General features: G+C 33.5%; 1 protein-coding gene across 1 annotated transcript in view; it reads right to left on the reverse strand.

The window, feature by feature from the left end:
* Ntan1 (N-terminal amidohydrolase 1) overlaps positions 1-20,022 on the reverse strand; it is a 60,260-nt gene extending 40,238 nt beyond the window's left edge. The window contains exon 1 of the mRNA XM_068762419.1: positions 19,903-20,022. The gene's annotated coding sequence lies outside the window, so the exon portion shown is untranslated. The remainder of the gene's footprint in view (positions 1-19,902) is intronic.
* Between the last annotated feature and the right edge of the window lie 1,414 nt (positions 20,023-21,436).

Below are 21,436 nucleotides of genomic sequence, written 5' to 3' on the forward strand. Positions count from 1 at the left end.
TTCGAGCTTCGCCACCTTAACCCTTTCACTGTGGAACATCTAAAATTAATTACTCTCTCAGCAGCCGGCGCGGTAATAGATTGTCTGTACGAACGACACGTATTTGGTTATGTGACAAAATATTCGCACAGGAAACGTACACAGCTATCCGGTTGGTAACAAACAAATTATTGACCATGATCATGCAATTATTGATACGGTAATGCAAAACAAATGTACGGCGCCAGAAAGTGATATTTGTTGTGAGAAAAAGTCCATAGCACCAGAAGGCGCTGTATGCTGAGAAAAAGTGACTATAGTCGAACGCCAAAAGGCACCCACCCTTTGCAGCGAAAGGATTAAAAGATGTCTTATGGTAGATGCTTTCTGCGGTCTGCCACCTTGAACCAACGGAGTCTGCAAATACCAATTGGGCGGCAGTGAAAGTCAAGTAAAAAAATACCCATGAATAATATACTAAAAAACTTACTTGATTTCCGATGAGAGAGACAATATAAAAGCGTTGTGAATCGATCAATTGTCGAAACATTCCGAACATTGCGCGGAGAGATCAACAATCTCTTAAATACTGTGTCGCTGATAAAAACAGATTACGTACGATTATTTATGCACGTCCGGCGGACGCGGCGAGGTGACGGATCGGTGCGTGACCGGTTTAAGGAACGCACGAAATAGTCCAGAGCGGTCTGTTGCGCTCTTTGTTTAAGTTTAAAAAATTTTAAATCTCTAAACAATTTACACAACATTAAAGCCGGTGGCGTCCGTTTATCTATCTTATAAATTGACGATATTTTTTTCATAATTAACAAATGCAGTTTTCTTGTAGGCGTTTACTACTAATTTGTTTTCTTTGTAGTAAATAACTTTCGGACTCTGTGTAAAGCCTCGGATCAGAATGGTATATTAGTTTCTCCGCATAACTAAAGTGACAAATCGATAAAGATGCTCAAATTGTTAGTAAGAAAATAATTATTAGTAAGATTTCTTGGCCTATATTTAAACAATCGAATCAATATGCAATATATTTATCAAATCAAAAAGTGTTATTGCTTAAATCTTACGCTAAAAGCACCTTTAAATTGAACGCGCCTGTGTGATCCTGTTTATAACTGTCAATAAATTAAATCTTTGTTATTCTTTCAACAAGTTCGTGATTATTTTTTTGTTTATAAATTAAAATGAACATAAAATAGCAACTTACATAAGAACTCGCATCTAAAGATTTGCTACACGCTCGCAAACAAATTTACACATACTGTGAATAAATCCAGACGTAAAGTTTCATTATGGTTTCGCTAAGGCAGCGGCGCAAAAGTATGCAATAGGATATAGCATATATTTCCCGCAATCGGCGATACGACCGTCCGAGTGCAGTAAATTCCGTCCGCTCCGACTATTTCTATATTTCATTATTGCAATAAAGAAGATGAGGCGATATCTTCATTACCGGACGAACAGAATCGATGCCACGATAATTACGAGCGCTCGTACCCGAACGAACTATGAAATTAATACCAGATAGAGGCCAGTAGAAATAGTACATCGCTTCATGCGGAGGATATTATTGATGAAGCTAATCGTCTCAATGCAGCTTCACTAAGTTCAATACGCAAACCGAAGCATCTATTTCATACAGATAAGGAAACAACTTAAACAAAACCGGATAAGAAAGACCGTATCGACGAAGAATTAGATAAGAAATTATCAGAAGCAGTTTATTTTCGGCGAGTCGATGAATGTTACGACGATAAAGAATTTCGACTGTAGTTTTATTTATCTAATACTCATAAATTTTATGAGAACACCATTATACTTGTATATGGCTGTGTGAATTGTAAAAGGCTGTCGTCGACCGTTCGTCTCGGAGCGCCTTATCGTTCCGAGAAAGGAATAAAAAATAATATTGACAGAAACGTGACGGCGTCGAGCATAAACTAAAGATATGTAAATAACTGTAACGTATCGATTTAAATTTTAGACATTTATGATTGGACTCGAATACGAAGAAGATAAACGATTTATTTTCAAACATTTTAACGCTGTTTCGTTTTAGTGTTTATTTATTGTAAATAAACAATACATTTTGGATAAGAAAATATAAATTCTAGTAAGTCAATATAAGCTTTGAGAACAGGTAAAGCAATACTATTTTAAATATTCATTAAATTGTTTATTAATTACTTTTTATATTTATTTATTTAATTATTTTAATATCGTCTAAGGTGTCACTGTAAATAATTCCATGTGACTAATAACATGAACCTGTGAATACATGATCGCTTGTATATAACATGAGCAGAATCTAGAATAGACTAATTGAAAAAGAACTAAAATCAAATTAATCTCCATTAATTATTGCACTCCTTCACTTTAAACAAACGTGAGTCCTAAACCGCACCCTTGCCAAAACAGCACCTGCAACGAACTTACTTGGAACTTTTTTTTGACTCAATTTCACAAATATTAACACATACCGTATTTAGATCAATTTATTGCCAAGCTTTATTATCGCCAATAAAGTCTTTTACATTGTTATTATTTCCCGAGTTCTTCTTTTGTTAAATTTATTCTTTTTAATTTGGAGCAATAACTTTGTAATTTGCATACTGCATACTGTTATTATTTCTCCAATTCTTCCTTTGATAAATTTTTACTGTCTTTTTTATATGGAGCAATAACTTTATTATTTATTTTAATAATAATATACATTTATTGCATACAATTATTACGGTAATTTAGCTCACGAAAGTACAAAACACAAACACACAAAAATAAAAAATATGCTAATATTAAATACACATGAAAACATGTCTAACTGTTCCGAACGGAATGGTGTTCATCTCTATGTATGTGTGTACTTTTGTGCCTGTATGGGTGTTATGTTATGTGTGTGCAAATGAATATATTCAACATGGGACCTCAGACAAGCGCGCTGATCTTCCATGATGCCCGTGGTGTATAACGCGCACGATCGTGTCACATTAAATAAATACTTATAGCACATAAAAACAATATATATTATATATTTAGCTCTTACAGATGCTTGAATCGGTATTTACAATTTAAAAACAAACATCGTTTGCATTGTTACAATACGTGTACAGGTCAAGTCACGTAGTGTTTGATCTCACCTTATATTTGTTGTCGTAGAAACAATAGTTTATAGAATCAATACGGAGTTCATCATTGAGTAATCTGGGACGATTGCACGGTGGTGTATCGATGGCTCGAGACCAAATCACAGCAATTTCGTGTATTATTACGTTTTCGTAAAATTACACGTTGCGGACGTATAACATATGTTTAGGGGATGGTATGAGGTCGACTGTCTGCGTTGCGTGGAATTTCAAATTGTCTTTTTTTTTTTTTCAATAAACCTTTTTACCCGAGCCTGCGTAATTCTTTTATTTTTATTTAAGCTAACTACTCTATTACTTCATGAAAAATAGAAAATTACACGCCTATTTTCTAACATTTTATGTTTGTGAATTGATTTATGGGTTTAAGAAATGTTAACTACTACAAACATTTTACTAAGCTGATGTTGAAGTAATTAATATAAAACGGACTTTCTAATCCATATTTAACAGAAGTAGATGAGTTGGCTTATTATGGAAAGCACATTTGTATTTCAAAAAATATTTGATTGCAAATATGCGAGTGAACGAGATAGCTATAATGGTGGTATATGTGAGCGAGACAACATATTACACCTGTTTATTTGCAGATGTAGACTTTAAAAACAGTACCTTTCGCTATTTTACCTATTAAAAACGATAAAATAATAAACAGATTGATATAGCTCATTTGCTGTCAGCTGCTACAATCAATTCAAAAGATTTCTGAAATAATAAATAACGCAATGATAATATAGTCGAAAAAATATTTACAAAATTTATATTGCAACATATTAAAATTATTAATTCTTTATTACCTTTACGTGCAGACTTTGTACTGTCAAAAGTTATTAGCTTGTCGCATTCCAATACAAGAGGTAATTTTTGCTATCCAGAGTGATCACAGGGTGACTAGAAATAGATTTAAAAGCTTCAAAGTTGACAAATGGGCTATATTTAATGGAATCAGGCGTTACCTTGCGGAAGTCCATCCTAAGTAAGAAAAGGACCAATATTTAGCCACTTCCGCACACGCAGTGGCAGTCGTGCAACAAATGCACCGCCCGCCAGCCCGCTGACAAATGCTTATGCGGCAAACAATGCAAATCACACAACCGCCACCGCCAAATTACTCAACACGTGTTTCACCCCTCCACGGGGCATCTTCAGGAGTTATGTTACACCGATTAGTGCCAAACACAGAGAAAATAGCGAGAGAAATGGGATGAGGGAAACAATCACGTTGTATACAATATGTAAGAGCTAGAACATATGTATATTTTTATATAGAAAAAGTATTAATATTTTTTTAGATAGAGAAACAAAAGAACGTTTCCTTCTCTTTAAAATATTTGGTCCGAGTGTCACGAGGTACGTAACCAATATCTTCGGTCATTAGCAAGTCTAAAATATTTCAAATGGGTGTAACAAGCGTTTAACGGACATAAAAAAAGGTTGAATATATCAATAGTTTACGTTAGAAAGTTAAAGAACTTGTAAGTGTGGAACAGTCAATAGATCATTAGCGGTAAATGAGACAATATGGTCGAGCCGACGGTGCTAGTGCGGGCGAGTCGTTAATCATCCTATGCGCACGTGGTACAACACTATGCCGGACATCACTATTACATGGTGGTCGAATTCAGACATTTATATGACAATTATCACTGCCATTACACTACTACATTATAAATGTGTAAAATTAAACTTTAATATTTTTAAATAATTCCAAATAAAATAGAAATGCATTGGATACACTTATCACATAACGTTATACTTTTTAAGTAAGAAAAGGACCAATATTTAGCCACTTCCGCATATGCAGTGGTAGTCGTGCAATGAAGTGCACCGCCCGCCAAACAGAGTGACTCTAATTGGCACTAATCGGTGTAACATAACTCCTGAAGATGCTCCATGGAGGGGTGAAACACGTGTTGAGTGATTTAACGGTGGCAGTTGTGTAATTCGCATTGTTTGCCGCATGCGCATTTATCAGCGGGCTGGAGGGCGGTGCACTTTGTTGCATGACTACCACTGCATGTGCGAAAGTAGCTAAATATTAGTCCTTTTCTTACTTAGGATGGACTTCCGCAAAATAACACCGATTCCATTAAATGTTATACTTTTTTTCTCTCCTATCCGCTATTATATTGAGGACAGTGACTTTTTAGTTTTTTTTCTTATTACTCTCTTGCCTTTTTCACAATCTCTAATACTCTTCTTTTTCCATTATTCACATGATTTGTCTTCTTTCATCCAATCGGCATAAATAAAAAAAAATCTTTATAAATAATTAACCATTATAACGTGAATGTTCAAAATGATTTGTTATATACGCATAAGTTTTAAAGGCAAATATTTATAGCTAATTTGTCAGAAAAAAAAACTGGAAATATAAAGCATTATAATCTGTACTTTGAAAACATTTTTTCTTACTATATTAACGCTACTTTATTTATTTTTTCTAAAACCTTTGATTTTTGGATATAGTACAACCATCACGCTAAATGCTTTCAAGTCCATAACCAATCATTCTGTATGGAACGTAACGAAAGAGAATGTGACCGAAAATAGAACAACTAATGAAAGATATTGACGAATTGATAAGAAAGACGGATACTGGAGTGAAAAATAAAAATTATTATGTGAATTAATAACTAAGAAAATATTGTCCACCCATACCAGGGGAGATACGAGAGCCGCTAAAGATGGAGCCATAAAAAATCATTCTGTATACCCAATATAAGATACTATGTAATATTTAATAATTGAAACTACAAAAAGATAATCATGGAATGAAATTTTAACGCTAAAGATAATTAATTTCTAATCTACATCCTGCAGCTGTTTAAATTAATCAACATTTAAAAAAAAACATTTCTTGTAAAAATCACCAAAATTTAAAAGACAAGAATAAATTTAATTCGTAAACAATAGTTAAGAGTTCTATGTCGGCACACAAAGCATTCCAATGTAACGTTCCAATAAAAAAAAATACAAACGAACTTATTGTACAGTGAAATCATGGGTTCACTCGTGATGACATTAAGCTTTTAATTTGAAAGCGGTGACAAGGAAACAAATAATAAATAGGAACCTTACTAAGCATAAACGCGATCGAGACTATCGAAGCTTTGCTTTTTATAAACTTGCGTCACATATCTTTCGCCACGGTACTTTCTCGTGACAATCTTAATTTTGGCATATAAATGAATTAGATTTTGTGAACCAAAAATTGGGTTAAAATTTTAAAAAAAATATTTTACTTTACGAAAGCTCGCAAATTTCTTTTTATATCAAAATATTTTAGATAACAAAATGTTTTCTTTTATTTGGAAATAATTACTGACTGTAGGTAGATATGACAAATAAAAGAAATAAAAAATATAAACAAATAACCTATTTAAAAAAATGAAAAGTATACAAATGAACTAAAATATTTTATCATGTTAGTCATCACATGAATTTATATTTTGCAAAAGGTGGAGATAAAATCTAAGAATCTCAACATTCCACAAACGCCCGCATCTTTGGCTTTACATGTTACGTAGAAGAATTCTTTTGATTTAACCAAAATAGCTGAAGAAGAATTCTTACGACACTTATTATTATTATATTTGTATATTATAGATTAACGAAAATATTAAGTCAGCAAAACAATTGAATTAATCAATTTAAGTTAAGAAAATAACTAATATGGGAAAGTCAATTGGGTTTTTAGTTATGCTTGGTGTAAACATGTTCACCAATAATTAATAAAACGAATTCAACAAATAATTGATTTAGATTTTGTTTTGTGTAAGACGTCTGTAAAATGTTACGTAGTCCCGCCACTAAGAGGACAGACGACATAGTTAGTGTCACGGGAAGTCCCTAGATGCGGACAACGCAAAGCCGGTCGTCGTGTCGATCTATGGGAGAGATGCCTTTGCCTTTCAGTGGGCGTCTTATCGGCAGAAAAGAAGAAGAAAACGTCATTTATTCTTTAATTTTATTCTCCATTTTGCAGTGCTAGCCCAAGGTTAATGATTGAGATATACGATCGCATATCGCGGGTTCGATTCCCGGAACGCAATGTGACATAATTCACATTTTGTTCATTAATTATACAGGATTATCACTGATCACAAACAAGTTTCCAGAAGATGGGCAGCAGCGTCCTCTAAGTACCATAATACCATTACAATCGCCAACCCATCTATCAAGCGTGGTGATTATAGTATATCCCCCATAAATATCTTTAGGGCCCTAGCCTTGTAGTAGGCGTCTACGGACTGAAACCACGACTTGTGTACATCATGAAAAGAATAATAGAAGAGCCTATAAGGTTTTATAGAAACTAAAATAAAATTGCGCTCCCGTATAATAGCATCCTTGAACTTAAAATACATAACTACTAGGTTTCTTAGCGATTGCTGATCTGGAAAGACCACACTACTAATTCTCAAGCTGTATTATTACTTTAAAATCTTTTTACAGATTTAAACAAACATCGATAATATTCTCCCGTAGATATTCGACCAGGTACTTTCACAAGTTACCTCCCAGTCACGTCCTATCCACTGGATGGTACTTAAATCGATTGCGTTCGTAAATCGAACGAGTTCACCGATTGAAACGACATCAGTAAATCGAGCGACTGATGGACGGGATGTTCGCCTCGTCAACCGCGCGACTGTTGCATGCTGTATTGAAACGTCAACGACGATAGCATCGGACGTCGTTAAGGGGTTTGTAGAACTCACGTGCAGGAAGCCGGCTTATCAGGTGGGGGCGGCCGCATTAGCTATTCAGTTATGCGGACTATCTGATTGGGAAGCCTTTCACGTACCCACCATTGAAGGAGTTGAAAAGAAGAGTCACAACAATGTTGCAGTTAAAACTGATATAATAGAGACGAGATCGTAAGATGTCGATAACAATGGAAATAACTTTTTAGATTTTAATTCTGTGTTTACAGATACACAATCCGTCAACAATAAATAAAGTAGATCAGAAGGTATTTGACAATTCACAATTGTAATCCACATAAATATAATGAAGTAAACGTCTTAAGTACACGTAGGATATTTTTCCTGAATTTTTCGCGTCGTTTCAGCGTCTCCACACATTAAACCACCATCGTATCTAAATCTTTCCAACCCATGTCGAGTAAGCGAGTTTTCAGATTACAGTTACCAATCACAAAAACAGCTTTCGCGATACGTTTTAATCTGCTTTTGTTTACAAAAGAATTCGGTTTTGTCAAGATATTAAACACTGCTCTGTACGTGAAGCCAAATTTACAATTGTCAAGTGTTTTTTTTTTTTATTAACCTTAATAACTTTTGTTGGTTTTTTTTTTGCAATATTGTTTTTTCGCTTTTACTAAACGCAAACTGTTAGGAGAGGTTTGCCGCTATTTGATACGGATCTTTCCTCTTTCAGCTGCGAGGCACGACAGCGTTTTACAATTTTTATTATGTAATTTTCTCTTATGGGTAAACACAGCTAAAATTTATACATATCAACAATACAATTTGGAAGTTTTACTCAATTATACATTAGCTGGTACATTATTTTATTTCAAGTCGTTGCCCAAGCGCTAAAGACCGTTAAACGCCTTAAGGTTTAGAAAAATGTGCCGGGCCAACTCGTCAAAAGCTGTAGATTTTCCCTTAGGAGGTCCGGTAAGTTGAACGGAGGAATTGTCAAGTGGTTATTATCTGTATCATATGATGAGACTGAAAATACTTATAAAGTGATAAAGTAATAGTTGGGTTTGTATCTTTATTTTCCACCCGGAATTAAATATTTGTCTCTTCTAGAGCTTAAATTCAGTATAGTTTTTTTTGCTTTTTTACTTTTTTATGCGTGTATCTTATTTTGTATGTTACTGTGCAATCTAATCTGTGAATGTCACTACTACTGCCCCTGTGGTAAATTAAAAAATCTAGTATTTGGTAACTGATTAAATAAATTGTAATTCTACTAGGCATGAGCTGTCACTCTCCCTCGTTTTCCATTAGCTACTCCATTCTCACGCTTTCTTCAGTAGCGCTTCTACTCTGGGAAAATGGGTAGAAGAGAGTCCAACAACTCGTCTATCGTTAATAGAAGAGGACCTATTTAATACGTTGCGGTATCTTACATATGCAGGAGGCCGTCCTTCACAATGAGGGCTTTTAATTTTGTATGATGTGATATTTTCTGCCATTTTAATTTTCAATTAACAATTGTCTAAACATTTAATACCTAAACTTAATAACGACTAACTTTTGGTTATGCAATTTGCTATTTTTATATAGATCTTTTGCAAAATAAAGGCGCCATTTTTCCTGCAATATATGTACTCAAGAATGGATTATATATCTCACCTTCAATAATTTTAATAATAATTTTGTATTGTAATAGTCTTGGGTGGGATCGAAATACGTAACAAGTCTTCAGAGACGGACATTGATCAAGATGTATATACCGAACTGATAAACTCACAAACTCGTGATCCATCAATACGAAGAAAGAGTCCACGACGCAGGAGGGTGTAAGAACCGTCTCAGGCGCATCTTCGGTTACCTCGAATAAAGACTCGTTACGCGCTCGGGACTATGAATGATGGATGACCGTTGCTAACGTTGTATAGTACACCAGTTTTGTAACTATACAATTCAAATTTGAATAATATCACGTAAGACAAAGGTTGAAAATCGTCCAGCCGTTGTTGTAGACTGTTCGCTTCAAAACGTGTATGCATTGTGCATGATTGACAAGTCCGTGGCGATGTTATCGTCCGTCATAAATAACGCCGCCACCACTAGTTAGTACACATTCATTGCTCTATCGCGTATCTTAGAGAATAATAGCAAAAACTCGAGCAAAATGTTCAGATCAAGTTTATTTGTCATTACTTTGAAAAACTGTAGAGAAATGCGACCATCTTGTTATTCATTTTATTAAAGAAGTTAAAGCTTAAATATTATACCCAATAATAACTGTAACTATATAATACGAAACTTGCAGTAGATATGATAACTTTTTTGGAAATAATTATAAAAATACACTATTATACACGGTATAATTAAATTAGCATAGTCTTACCTTAAATGTTTTTTTTTTATTTCTTCTAAATTTAAAATCTGGCAAAATATAGATATTTTCAATGATACATAAAAATGTCAGATACAAAAATAAGAATCAGTTTATTTTTATATATTATATTATGTATAGTTAATTGTTCTCTAAGGAAAAACCTCTGAAACATTTGAAAGCAATTACCAGTTATAGACTTATACGACAAATAACGGAATTGGAATTGCAGACATGGCCCAGTTAACTCTTGAGGGACTTCATGAGCTTTGCTACAAAAATCGAAAGTGTGCCTTCAAATCCGCGGAATCCGCATATGTCAATAAGGCGTTGGTAACCATCCGTTACCAAAAACATTGTTTATGTATGTATCGGACAGACCTTGAAAAGGTCACCGGAAAACGTTTAATGCTATTTATTAACAGTTATTAATAACGGATATCTATATTTCTTTTTTGATATATTGGTGGTCTAATATCAGAGTCGCTCTTTTCTGATACAGTATCATTTTCACAGTTACTTCAATTTGATTCATAATCACTCGAACAATCAGGTAAAACGTCTGCGTAAAATCCATTGAAAGATTCTTCTTTAAGTTCCGTCATCGTTTTTTCTTATATTTTTACTAATTATTAAATATTTTAGAAAAGATTTGCCGTCTCTTATAAGCAAGAGAAACAGCTTGTAATATACTATCGAACAATTGCACTGAAGGTCGCCAACAGAGACAACAACAGTGATGCAAAAAGAAAAACCATCAAGAGTTTACTCGTGGCCAGTTAACAAAAGATTTACGTTCACCAAAAGTGAAAAGAGAAGTTGCATAGTTAACATATCATATTACGCGGCGAAACGTAATCACAGGTTTACGTTATCGATAACCGTCCGCATGAAATCGCATCGAAAGTCCATAAATTGATTGCGGGCAGAGCGTGGACATTTCTCCTCGGACCACTCCATTTATCCATTGGATATAGCAATGTTAATTTATAGGCATAAATACTCCTGTGACAGTAGAAAGTACAGACGTCGCTACCTTTACCCGAGCTAGACTTATAAATGATTCTGCATTAGAATTAATTATCAACAAATCATGTCTAACATTTACAAATGTGCGTTAGGTCGGCTCGTTGCGACACGCGCTTCGCAATGAACGTACATGGTATTAATCTAAACAGTACATCGTCACATCATCGCCGGAGGCACTTCGTTTCTGGAATTAATAATTATTGCATCCCATATATCGATACATTACGATTTATTTAACTTAAATCCATTTTACGTTTCATAATCCGATATAAGTTTAAAGGTGTATAAACTTATAATGTGAATGTATATCTCATTTTTCAGCAAAAATCGTTAAAGGTTTTACACATATTTCCACAGCATGTCTAAAGTTATCATTCTGAAACTCTATAGGAATGTGACAGTGCCAGTAATTTTTGGCTGCATAAAGTCTGCAGGGAAAGACGGTAAACAATAGCTAGTTTTATTTTGTAGTAATCATAATTTTGAAATTGTTTTTTTTTTAACTATATTAACATTGCGTTATTTATTATTTTCATAACTATTGATATTATAGGAGTGTTTACCAAATAATAATTGACAATATACATTAAACACATTAAAACTTTTGCACATACAATCATCATTATATATATGATGAATGTATGTGCAAAAGTATAGTGTAAAATTCAACTTTTAAAAAGTTAAAGATTATAGTGATTCTAGCGAAATATAATAAGACTAGAAAGGATTAAATTTTAACGCGTCAAATGTAAGGGTCGAACTACACCGGTTCACGTCCAATAAATTCAAGAACAAACTACAGCAATGAGGTACAATGAACAAGCGGGCGCAGCATCCATCTCCCGTCAAGCGACGGACCGCACTCATAAAGAGCTTTAGCCGCATTCTCATACATGTACGTTATATTACTGATGATAAATCACAATCGTATATCGAACGCTTCGTGGATAGAACGTATACCATTAAATTGACCATCCTATAAATATCATTTACATAATTCTAATAAAGTCGATCGATGCTCGGATGCAACACTTTTATACATCGAACAATACAATAGTATTGAATGCTTTAAAGCAAACTATAATGTAGATGAACGTATGTAAATGTTAGAGAATTTCGTAAATCGATTTCAAAAAAAAATTTCAATAAAAATGTTTAATACCGCATATCTTTACATTTTTCGAGATACGTGTTTTTAGTTTATTTTTAAACACGAATAAATGCTGTTTCCTATCGCGTTCTTACAGTAATTAATGCATTTGAATAAGTAAATATATTGTAAATTAATAAAAAATAAATTCCCTGTTTAGTAATGTTTCTATTTTTTGTCATTGTTTGACTATAAATCATTAAATGTTCTTAGTGAGATAGTTATAAGGTAACAATTGTAACTAATTTTATATTTCTAAGTTTCTACTTTTTTACTGCCTTTTGTTACTGTTTATCTCCAATAAAGTAAATAAATAAATTAATAGTAAATATTGTACTAATGCACCTGTTAAGCAGCAATACAAATTTTGTAGAGCATTTACTGTTAAACTCGAAAGTTCGAACTGTCATTATATATACTGTAATCACATTATTTCTGCGCTATTTTCTACATGTTTTGTTTCAAAAGAACTTTCTAGAAATTATTGGGAAACTTATAAAAAATATTAATGAAATCGATAAAGACGTTTTCAAGTTATAATGTGAACACGGGATGTACAGATTCATTTATATAGAATGTTTCGTTATTAGCGCAATAGCTTTAATCGAGGTGAATGTGCTCAGTAAAAAACTTAAATATGCAATCACTCATACTCATGCTGTGTAAAGTGATCACTTTGATAAGTTACATAAATTTGCTTTTTCTATTGAAATACGATAAGCTAGAATCTGTCAGTACAAAGTCTGCAAGGGCAAGTAGTAAACAAAATTTATTTTAATACTTTCATCTCGTTATTAACTATTAACCCATATGTTTTTAAATAGGGTGCACAATCATATCTAATTGACATAAAATCAACTGTACATTAAAACACACCAAGAAAACTTTTACACGTATATCCAATCACCCTGTATATAAACATAACAAAATAATTTTACGATAAGTAGTGTATCTAATTTCGACATGTTTCTCCTCCGACGACAATTTTATTAACAAGTAATATCATTAAAAAATTTCACTTGTTCTTGAACTGATATGAAAGTGCCGCCTTATTATAAAAAGTTCGATAGTGCGATAAAGATACAATGATCAAGGATGACATCAGCCGATGATAATTCGTAAGTGGTCGGGACAGATGTCCAGCGCCGGATATTACTCATGCACACTAACACACCGGGCTACACACACAAACACACGCGCAAACACGAGTGCGAATAAAACGACTTATTAACAGTTATTGAAGACTTCCTGTCTTTCAAAGCAGTTCATTATACCAAATCGAATTTATTTGTAACTTCTTTATTCAATTTATCCGAGATTCACATGTTTTTTTTTTTTTTTTTAATATAGCCTTACCCGTGCTTTATTACGTATAAAATATTAATATATACAGGTCGATTGATTACATATGTAAAAGCTTTATATGTGTTAAATCTCATTTGCTGTCAATAAATGAACCGTACCTCCTACCAAAACATCAATGCTTAAAAAATAATATTAACATAATAATAAAAAGAGTTTTTCAAAATTCGAACAATAACATATTTAATTTAATTTTTGTTTACTATCTGTCCTTAAAGATTTTAAATTGCGAGAAGTTATTGGCATGACGCATTAAACAGGATTACAATAAATAGGAGACAAAGTTTTAAAAAATTTTGCCGACAAATGAGCCTTTTAAGTTTTTATGCTTGTAACTAATCACCCCGTATAGGTAAGAAGTAACTTCGCAATCAAAATGGTTTTATTTAGGTATATTTCGCTAATGTCTAATAAAAATAAACTTGCAATTTCTTTTCGTACTTGTACTGCCGAGGACACGAGTCTCAACATTTTATAGTATCGGCGACATACAGCAGGTCCAGTAATTCTAATCGGAGATTAGTTACCTAGATTTGAGGAAACAGTCACGTTGAGGCTGTTAAAAAGGTTAAAGGCACACAAACACGCGAACAGACGCTCATTCGTACAAACTATCCCGTTCTCGAGATACAATTAACGAAACTAACTAATGAGCGCGTTTTCTCTGACGCGATGGGAATTTAGCTTTTATGCCTTATTTCACTTTAAGTTTAACTAACTTAACTAATTATATTTAGATTAACCAATTTTAAAGACCAGAATATTAGTAGTGAAGCTTTGTTCTCAAGTTGAAATTAATAAAGAATGTCTAAGAATCTTTTCAAGATGCTTGTAGCTTTTAATCAAAAAGTCGTCGTTTCAGGCCATAGTTGCCCCCTGCAAGGTGTAGCCTCCAAAGATATCTCTGGAAGGATATAACATAATGGCTGAAGTTCGCAGTGTAGTATTACAGTATGCAGAAGACGCTCTTGCCCATCCTCTAGAAACTTGTTTATGAGCAGTGGCAGTTCTATTTAATAATGCACAAAATGTGAATTATAGAAGATTGTATTCCGGGAACCGAAACCGCGACCTATACCGATTGTCTCTGTCCTTATCGCTGGGCTACCACTGATAAGATAATATATTGGTGATATTAAATCAAATTTAAATTAAACAAGACATAAATTATGAATTATAAGACAAACATACGAGTATTGTGCGATTATAAAAAAAAAAACAATCTACTTTGACGCATCGATTCATGAAAGTTTTAATGTTTTTTTTTCAGTCTAAATCTCCACTTATAATATATAGGTATTTACGATCTCGAAGTTTCTAGACGCTTATAAAAATAATTTTCTGACAAGGCTTCGAAATACTTTGCAGTCTCTCCAGTGAATCTGTCAAACTATATATGCTTGAAGCACACACATCTTATGAAGTTTTGACAGTCTTCAATTCAATTGCATCAATATTGATGAAAGGAATGAGCAAGAAAATCATAATATATTACGCCCAATAATACTAACCGGTTTTAATGATTTTAATTGAGGGTACATTTTTATATAACATATTCAATATTCGAATAAATTTAATATAAACACGTATTGAAAACAGAATCATTTATCTGAAATACACTATTTATCAGATTTAAGTAAGATTTACGTAAACAACCTAATTCAAGGTTCGGTTTTACATTACTATTCAAATATTGTATTGCTGGTATATTTATTTATTTATTCTTGTAGAACCTCCAGCAGTGGTAATTATCATTTACATATACTACGAGTAACATATACAATCTCTAACATTAATTATTAAATAACAAATATGTACAGGAGAAGCAAGTTTGCTGTAAGATCAAGCTAACGTGAAGATTCCAGATTTAATGTAATTTATTTTTACCTCGAACTACAGTAATAGATTTTAAAATACAAGACTTAATAAAACCGAATTTTAGGCACTTACAAAATATACCAATGTGATACACGAGTAATAAATAATCACACGTTCTTAAATCACGAACCGAACTCACCGTCATTAAAAATAGAATTTTCTTTATCGTATTCCATAATCCAACACATGGATCCAATGCGTATTGGTGGGTGCTCACTCATATATATATATATATATATATATATATATATATATATATATATATATATATATATATATATATCAATCTGCTCAATTTCACTACTTTTTACATTTTCATTCTTTTTCTTTTATGATATTAACTACTTTCACCTGCCTTTATCAATTTATCTCTGTACCGCCCAAATAATTAATGATTAACCATTTTTATAATTCATCATCAAACATTTTTTTATGCTTTCTTCCATAATTATCTTCATTCGAGCGGGCCATGATCCTTTGAATATTGAGTAATCTTCGTTTTCATTACGCTGCGTCACTTATTCCTATCCTGTTTATCGTTTATTCATCGAATTATAAGTTTCGAAATATAAACTAGATAATGATTCCAAGTGTTATTTATTTTTAGAAAATTATTGTCACGTTATCAATTACTAGAATTTAAGATCTAGTTACTTTTAAGAGAATTAATCTATAAAATCATCAAACAATAAGCAATGATATCATTAATATAAACATATATGCACTTTGTTACAAAAAATAATTTTACTACCGTAACATTTTGTCCTTTTAAATGTAAATTTATATGTAATACATTTGACGAGCAACGTTTCTATCCGGAAGTGCGCGGTTTTAACTGACACAATAAAATATTATAACTAATTCAGTTAGCGACAATCAAACTTATTCTCTTTTATATCATTGTTCCAAATATATATATACTTAATAATAATTTTTGTTTGTCCATCTATTCCTACGCCGAGCTATGGTCTCCATTTCAGAATCCTAAAGCCTTAGCGGTCATTCATTCTGTGCGCTAAGCATCTTTTTCAAATCCTAATTGGCAAGGTGAAATAGGAACTTTGTATTTAAAAGTGATTGTCATTTTTAGAGGCTCTTTGCCCGCGGGCATTTAGAATTTAATCGCAATTGTACGAGACAGTAATGAGGAAAAGGCTAAACTAGTTTAAAATAACTTAGCCTTAAAAACTGCGTTGGTAGTCTCTACTTTAGCTAGCACATTGCTCCTGTTTCACTGAAATAAAGTTAGTCCTGGAAAGCATTTATGCGAAAAGGAAGTATATTTATATATTTATTTACTATATTTACACTTCGTGCAATGGCGCTCAGTCAACTTATTAAATATATTCTATTTGAAGTCTTTCTGTGCTTTTAAGCTTTATGTACTGACTCATCACGATATAACTTAAAATATAAGACTTAGAGACTTGAAATTTAGTGGCAACATTCCTTTTGTCGAGTAGAGTTCTGCTAAGAAATGATTTTACGAAATTCCTCCCAAAAGGCAGTTGAGGGAGCGCTTATTAAAAATACATTAACTGTAACTGTTATAGGTATATGAATGAATGGATTTTATGAAATTACAACCACATAATTGAAGGATGGAATTTCAAAAATTTTAATGCTGAAATGGGTCGATTATATATTTAAGTAGTAAATGATAAGTGTACACAGTCCATCACTGTATAGATCCTTAGAGGCAAATAAATATGAAAAAGAGGCTGACCCTAAGACGGTAGTCTAATGACATTAAAAGAGTTGCAGGGCAATTGTGTAAATTCTTAGCTCGAGAAAGGGATAGAAGGAAGTAATTGCGGGATACCAACTCGACTGAAGTTTTTTCTTCTTTTCAGCCGATAGACAGCCCCAGCAAGGCATAGACCTCCCTCAAAAATTGTAATAATGACTGGTCTTATGCTGCTCGCAGGGACGGCTTAACCTATAGTGCAGGGTGCACACGGGCGCCGCCGTCTCAAGACGCACCGCGGCGCTCCCTGAGACAGCTAAGAGCATCGTCTTGGAATCTAAAGCGGTTCACCACTTAGTTCGCAACAGAGATGTGCTACAGGCATAAAAACAATGGGTGTTATTCTGCCGTCATAAGAAAGGCCGTAACTAATACCATACTGTAAGCTATACCTACTTATAAAATAGCTTTTTGGAGTATGAAAAAACTTTCTTGTTACGACGGTAAAGTTAATAGTTATAGCCGGGGGGGGGGGGGGAGGTTAAGCCTAGATGGCGCCAAGATTTCATTGCACACGGGCACTATACGATCTAGAGCCGCCCCTGGCTGCCTGCATCTAACCAGCAGAAGACAGTAATAATATAAAATGACACATATATTTAACGTCATCACATTTTGGATTCCTTTGGTGACATCTTCGATATGCGGTCGAATAAAACTTCATGCGCAGCATCGCAGCGATGTGAGGCTCTTTGTTTAAAATAAACAATAAGGTATTCCGGCGGCGCACCCGTCATAGTTTCCACGGATATCTTGTAGGACATCGCAGCCTTATCGTTGTAAGCACTCGCCGGTATTGGCACAACTGCCAATTAATATAAGAAAAGTATTACCTTATTCGGTATTTTAAAATATAACTTTTTTAGTTTGTCGTTTTAGTTTAGTACTCAGTATGATTCGTCGCAAAACTTTAAAATTATTTTATCATCTATTTATTTACACGTTCTCGTACACCATAGGTAATAAACCAAAAAAAGAAACAATTCGTAAAGAGATTTATAATTATTAAAAAAAAAACTGGAGACCAAAGCCTCCTTTTTATAATCAAAGCACGTGGTTTCTGTTTTTGCGACAAGTTATCCAGAAGGGAACAGATTGTTAAATGAGATTTTCGGTATGTTATTTTTTTAACGCTCGATATCTTTAACTCCTCTATGACTTTATATATATATATATTTATATATGTATGTATGTTAACGTGTGATGTGACCGATACGTAAAATTTAGTTTGTTAAAATTTTCAGCTTTTCTTTACAGTTTAGCGTCCACGTAAGGTTATTACAGTGTCTCCTTGTGTAAGTCACGAAATTGCCAGAAGAGTTCTATATCATGGAAACTAGAATCAGATTATGCTCCCTTATAATGGCATCTTTCATAATAAAGCTAAAACGGTTGGAAACACGCCCAGGTCTGTGAAGAATTCACAAATTGGAGCAGGTTTTTTTTTTTAATTTTCACTTTTACGATGACTTCATTAAAGTAGAACAATTCATTTTTCAGTTTTGCTCTCAAAACTCCCTCACACTTCAATAGAACTTTGTTGCATTTTTTATTTCCGTCGCAAAATGTACGTCCCAGATTTTGTTTAATGAACTTCTTAAATTTATATGATAATTTAGAAACATCACACGGGAATGTATTAAAATACAGTACATGCTTGTCCAACAAATATATAGATTAAATGTAATTGGAGTAAACATTTGTAAAAGTTAACAAAAAACCTGTTGCAAGTATAGTCTTGACAACCGTAAACGAACATCCTGTATAAAGAGATCAATCGGAAATATGTATTGATTTTTTTCTATTGGAATGCGGCAGGCCAATAATTTCTGACAGTGCAAAGTATGTAGATCGTAAACAATAATTAATTTCAATATGTAGTAGTTCAAAGTTTGGGTACGCCTTTTATTACTATATTAGAAGTTATATATTTGATAGGAAATGAGCTATACATTCACCCCTTAAAGCTTATACGCCTATAACTAATCATATAACAAGTGATAGTACCTCCATTTACATGCGTGCAAGATTGTAATTTAAATCAAAGACACCGTTATTATATCTCCAAAGCAAGCCGCATAGACTATTTGTATCAACTTTCTCTTAATCTTACAAAATTGTTTTACATCATTATCAAGCTGCGGCTACTTCTGCGCACGCGATGTCTAGATCTTCTTACATAATGCACAAAAATGATGATTGCACTGTTGCAAAAGTTTTAACTTATTTGTGCAAGAGCGCTTGCGTACAAACAACTTTGAAAGCTCCGCCCCTAACGTATCAACAGGTTCATGCCGGCTTTAATATGATTGTTCAAAACTATTTTTTATCAATTTCTACAATGTTCCAAATTTAATTTACTAATTATTCATTTTAAAAAATTTAAACATTTGTTTGTAAAATAATATAGTAGATATGATTAGATATAAGACAATGTGATATAGATATAGTGGACCATACTTATTATTTTCGTGTTATATTTCTTATAACAGACAAGTCCGAAAAAACAATTTTGATTATTATATAATTATTTTAAAATGAGAATGTAAACTTACTGATAGTTTTTGAAACTTAAACACTGCTCGCCACAAATATCACTGAAATGTGTATAACACAGCACTTCGGTACGACACCGTACTGAACGAATGGCAGCGGTAATGACGACCGTTCACGACAACGACTCAACCTGTAGTGCCTTAAGTTCGCTTGATGATGGTGCAGCGAAAGACAAGCGGACCGCGGGGCGAGGGGCTGTGGGCGGCGCTTCGCAGGTGTATCAACTCGTACGGTGATATATGCGCATGTTAACACTTCGAAGCGAACACGCCTCATCGTCACGCACTACAAGAATTTTCGACACCCAGTCCTTGCACTTTTAATTACCGCTGATATTCGACAATATGTAGGTTTGATAACTCGAACGAATGTCGATAAGTGTCTTGATCAGCACATAAAGGGCAAATCAGACGACTGCCAGGAGAGACAATTTTCATAGGCGCCGACATAAAAATTATATATTATTTTTTTACATGTTCCTTTTTATGGATCACTAACAAAACTCATAATGTGAAATGCATTTAAAAACCAATAAAAAATACAAGAAAAATTGCGATGTCCGTGATACCACCGTATGACCACAATATGAAAAATACAAAATTAAAAATAAAAAACAGTTTAGTGATTTAAAATACTCGATTGTTAGTGTTAATATCTAAGCTACTTTATTTTCATAGCCAATAGGTTACAAAGAGTTGATAGACGGGGTATAGAAGAGTGCCTTTCCATATTGGTGTGACAACAGACTAATTTATAACCAGTGGTATTACGGAAAAGGTTCCCGAGTGCAGAACACGAACCGCGAAGGCGGACTTACGACAGAAACAAGGTCGCGGGAAGTCGTTGTATAAGAACAGGCGCAAGACCGAAAATTTAGGCGGTCTTTAAGAGACCACAATCGGCTGACATGATGATGGTAGTTACAAAAATTCTTATATGCCAGACATACGCATCAAAAAGAGCATAACTTACTTTTAAAAGTTTAAATGCGCTCACTTATTAGGTTGGTAGTTCTACCCCACCCGCCGTATTCACCGGACATAGCCCCCTCCGATTACCACTTGTTTCAGTCGATGGCGCACGGTTTAAGCAAGCAGCGCTTCCATTTTTTTGAAGAAGCCGAAAAATGGCTTGATTCATAGATTGCCTCGAAAGATGAGTCATTTTTCCGATGGGGGATTCAATTGCTACCGGAGAGATAGGAGAAAGTGGTCTCTAATGATGGATAATACTTTGAGTAATGTCATTGTAAGCATTGTATTTTAATTTTTTTTTTTGAAAAAAAAACAGCGAGAACTTATTCAAGGTCCTAATATAAGTAAAAACTATTGGTATTTCTATAAACAAATACATTTCACAGTTATTTAATGTACAATATTTTTGAATCGACAGTAAGTTCATATGATAAGGCGTCAAAATTTTTACGCAGGTCACTCAAAACCGTAGAACGGACCCTGCACTTGACTTAATGACAGACTAATTACGACATCCGTGAACACTCGTGTTATCAAGAGCGACAAAAAAATAAACCCA

Source organism: Battus philenor, unplaced genomic scaffold (assembly GCF_028537555.1).
Source record: "Battus philenor isolate CCGP_79_NKW_IND1 unplaced genomic scaffold, ilBatPhil1.0.hap1 SCAF_16, whole genome shotgun sequence".
Taxonomy (NCBI): Eukaryota; Metazoa; Arthropoda; class Insecta; order Lepidoptera; family Papilionidae; genus Battus; species Battus philenor.